Genomic DNA, 4,765 nt, shown 5'->3' on the forward strand with positions numbered 1-4,765 from the left:
ATAATAAGACATATAACTGTCCACTGGTGGTGGTGTAGCGTAGGGTATGCTAACTGTACAGGGCGACCACTTTATATTGGTATATTTTAAATAAAGTAGGCGGCTAATTTAGCAACAACAAGAGAGGCCAAAACCCACGTAATGTCCACGGGTTAGGGGATGCGCCTTACGTCACCGGATCTACAAAATAGCAACACAATCAGTACAAATTAATTATGGCGTCTGCCATGAAATGTAACCTTATACACATTTTATTGATAATGGGAATTGCATATATTTGTACCATGTTAGATTTTGAGTGTGGTACTGATATAGTCGCCTGAGATAAGCCTATTACAATCAAAGAGGTTACATTTGATATCGTAACCAGAAAAGACGAAACTAAGATTAATATATTTCCTCTTGCGTTAGCCACTTACACTATACTAATAAGGTATGTTAACAAATAAAATTTTAATAAAATATAGATGTTATATATATAATTACTTTTGCATGAGTTCTCGCCAAACATCAATAGGAAACATCATATCCATTTCGGTTTTCACAATTCCGTTGCTTGAGTCGTACAAAAAATTCATCTCTCTGCCTAAAATGAAATCAATTGTAGATTCAGTATTAGTTTTAAAAGTTAGAAGATTCACAGCGCCAAGAAGATTCACCAAATATGAAAGATCGTTTTATGAAACATTTTAAACAACACGGGAAATTATGAATGTAGCAATCTCGATCAGTAGTAGTCAACTTTTTTCTCCGTACGAATATTGCCGAAAGATTTAGAAAGAACTATTTACTTTGTTACTAGGAAAATATATGCGTACACAATTTTTTATTCTATTTTATTTATTGAAGAAATTATGCTATTTCATAAAAAGATATTTTTTATTAAAACAAGCGTCTTCAGAATGTCATACAGATTCTGTTCTTGAATCAAATAAGGATGTGTGGCGAAAAGGTAAGCAATGAATTTCCCACCAATTCATCCAACGCGGGAAGGTGATCACTTGCTTTAGTCTTTTTTTTTTCAGTCCCTGCCGAGAAGCCCTTCTTCTAGAAGTATGTATTATGAAATAGAACCAACGTTTTAGATATCTCAACAACCAGCCTTTTCATTTCAATCGCTTCATTATAACTAAAGGTACTTTCCTAGTTTATGCAGAGAATTTTATTTCCGCACCATGTTTCACTACAAACGTTGAATCTCAGCCTCCTTAGGAGTATTCGACGTATTAATATCTCATGAAATGGATTTAACACCCAGCCTGATAATTCTATTGGGTCATCCCATAAGTTCTGTCCGATTTTACTTTTTTTATAATTGAATGAAATTTAATAGTTTTTTAGAATGTCTAATGGAATTAAAAATTATTTTTATGCATTTGTGTACATTTAAACTAATTAAATATTATTTTACAGTATAATAGAATTAAAATTTCTTTGATTAAAACCCTTTCTAACATGGAAGTAACCAAAAAGCATTTAAGGCACATAATGTTTTATGAGTACAAAAAAGGAAACTCTGCAGCCGAAGCAACTCGAAACATATACTCAGTTTATGGGAAAGAATGCTTGCATGAAAGAACTTGCAGAAGATGGTTTGCAAAATTCAGAAGTGGAGATTTCAGCCTTGAAGATGAAGACTGAACAGGACGTCTAGTTGGGTTTGATGAAAAGCTCCTTGAGGCATTGCTTGAAGAAAATCCTGCATTATCAGTTGAAAATTGGCAATAAAGCTTAGATCAAACCATACAACTGTTCATCGTCATCTTCAACAACTTGGAAAGGTTCCTAAACTTGGAAATGGGTGCCTCATGAATTGTCCGAAAGCAACCGCAAATCCCGAGTTGACATCTGCTCTTCTCTCCATTCTCGTAAACTCATTTCACCCTTTTTGGATAGACTTGTGACTGGTGACGAAAAATGAATCTTCTATCGAAATGTTAAACGTCGTAAACATTGGCTTGATAAAAGGGAAAAAGCTCAGCCACAACCGAAAAGGGAACTTCATGGGAAAAAGGTTCTCTCTATCTGGTGGGATTGCAAAGGAGTAATTCACTTTGAATTATTACCACCTAATGCAACAATCAATGCTCAAGTCTACTGTCAGAAATTAGAGCATCTGAACCAAGCTTTGAATAAAAAAAATGACCCGCTTTAGTGAATCGGAAAGGCGTGATGTTTCATCAGGACAATGCGCGATTCCACACTGCAAAGATCACATCACAGAAGACCGAAGAGCTTGGTTGGGAAAAAATTCCTCATCCACTTTATTCTCCCGACCACCATTTCTTTCGTAGTTTACAGAATAATTTGGGGAGCATAACTTTCGTAAGCCAGGAGGAGGTCGAAACTGACATTTCAGAGTTCTTTGCTTTGAAGCCAAAAGAGTTTTACATTGATGGGATTAATATGCTTGTAAATGGATTGTAAATAGATTAAATTTCAATTGAATATAACATTTGATCACTTATTTTTTTAATTCAAAATTCGGACAGAACTTATGGGATGACCTGATAGTTATTAGTGATGGAAAGTATCTTCAAACGATTTAGATGATCCATCATGATCTATGGATGCTGCTATAGTCCTCAAAATCCGTCTCCATGAAAGTTCCGATGTATAAGCAAAATAGAGAAGGGTAACTGCTTAACGTTTTCTTCATAAAGCCTTAACGGAACTTGAAATCTATGGATCTTGCTAATTGAAACAAAGGGAGTTGTAGCGAATTTGAAGAGATTGATGAGGTCATGGGGCTACTTCTGTAATGTATTGCCGGCGGTAATAGATAAGACATTGTCTCGGTCCGTGGCCTTCTTGATTTGAAATGACTAGAGGTGCTTTCCAACTGGACGTGTGGGTATGCGTGTGAGTGTACACAGTAGTTAACCTGGTGGAGTGGAAAAGGATAGTTTTAGTAAGGATTTGCCAAGTGTGGGCTGTATGGTATTGCATGTAGGAAAGCAAATGTGGAAATGTTCTCTGTGGGAGTACATCTTTCAGAACCTATGGAGCTGGATAGTGGAAGGAAGCGAGATTCTGCAAAGTTAGTAAATATCCTTTCGGTAAGGAACCAAAAATAGTGGATTTTCTAACTTTTAAAGCTAATGTATGTATCTACAATTGATTCATTTTAGACAGAGAAATGAATTTTCTGCACGACTCAAACAACGGAATTGTAGAAACCGAAATGGATATGATGTTTATTTTTGATGTTTGTCGAGAGCTCATGCAAAAGTAATTACATATATAATGCCTTTATTTTATAGGTTTGAGAGGCGAGAGAGATTGTGGTCTGTGAAATCGAGCATCGTTCGAATTTTGGAGGAGGATCTTGCATAACCCTTGGTAATGGTCAAAGCCGTCCAGGTTATAGAAGTGTATGATTTTGTATAAACAGAACTACAGTATTGGTAACACATATGTCTTATGAAGAGTAATCTGTTCAAAACTGAAGTATCTTTTGCTCTTGAATGAGATTCAGTTTTTGCTATGTTATACGTAGAAAATGGTAACTCCCCATGTAGGGATGTTTGACGTCGACATAATTTTTGTTGATGCTACCCTCCTTGCTCAAAATTTAGGCAGTAAAAGTACCTGACCAGCTATTGAGTAGGATATCCCTTCTTGGATAGTTCCGCTATGAAATCATTCCAACTCTATCTCATCTTTAGTATACATAATATTACATTATGTATCAGTCGAGTTCATACACAACCACATAGAATCTCAATCTCTGGTCATTGTATTGCGTAGCTCATTGTCGGCTCTGATTATGCAGACCTACAATTGAAGACCTTACTATCATAATCTCCCATCTCAGATAAAATGTATATAGAAGATATTTAAGGTGGATGGGTAGGATTTGAGCGGAATTTGGTCGCTCTTTTTAACAAGTCAAGCAACGACGAGTGAACACATTTAGGGATTGTGGATGAAGGAATAAATCTTTTGTTTCCTCCTGCTCGTAAAATTTACATAGCACCAGGCCTGAAATAAAAGATTCTATTTTTATATTGTTTATTCATTAAATTATGTCTTTGTTTGTTGTAACCGTAATTTAGGTTATGTGCTGTAGTCATGAAAAGAAGATAAGTGATGTGTGTCATGAAAAGAACATTGAAAGATTTTCCTCTGAAATAGAAAGAGATATTTTATTTTGTTCTATTTTGAGCGCCATAAAAATTAATTGATACAGTAAAGATCCTCGAAAGGGTTCGAACGGGAAAATCTCACGATCAGAGGAGTATCATGGTAATGTAAGTGTATGTGTGTGTTTGATTGAATTGTTAGCAGCGTGTGTGTAAGTGATGCAAAGGATAAAGGTGTGTGTGTGTGCTTACATGGTATATCTGGTTGTCGTCGCATACTTCTCTTTCACGGTTATTTCACTTCTCGTTTTTTTGCTTCTCTTTCACGGTTATTTCACTTCTCGTTTTTTTTCTTCTCTTTCACGGTTATTTCACTTCTCGTTTTTTTGCTTCTCTTTCACGGTTTACTGTATATTGGTCTTTGCTATAGTTGACAGGTGGTACTGGCCGCCGCTGCAGTTTTAACAGGGCAACAAAATATTTCAGTTCATATATTCTTCTCTTCGAAGCTAGGTACCAACTAACTGATCTGTCTTTATCTATTTCTACACAAGTCATGAATAATAGAACCAAAACAAGGTCAAAAGGATTCATTTGATTGGTCGATAAAGACCAAAGACTTCTGTTACAAGCCTGCCAATGTGCCCAGATTTATTCATAGTTAGTGAAACGAGAGTTTG

General features: G+C 35.7%; 1 long non-coding RNA gene across 1 annotated transcript in view; it reads right to left on the bottom strand.

Moving 5' to 3' along the window:
* Positions 1–492: 492 nt before the first annotated feature.
* Positions 493–4,765, bottom strand: part of LOC106882200 (uncharacterized) — a 17,203-nt gene continuing 12,930 nt past the window's right edge. Inside the window, exon 3 of the long non-coding RNA XR_001410963.2 lies at positions 493–586. This is a non-coding gene — a long non-coding RNA (uncharacterized LOC106882200). The remainder of the gene's footprint in view (positions 587–4,765) is intronic.

Source organism: Octopus bimaculoides, chromosome 3 (genome assembly GCF_001194135.2).
Source record: "Octopus bimaculoides isolate UCB-OBI-ISO-001 chromosome 3, ASM119413v2, whole genome shotgun sequence".
In the NCBI taxonomy this organism is placed as follows: Eukaryota; Metazoa; Mollusca; class Cephalopoda; order Octopoda; family Octopodidae; genus Octopus; species Octopus bimaculoides.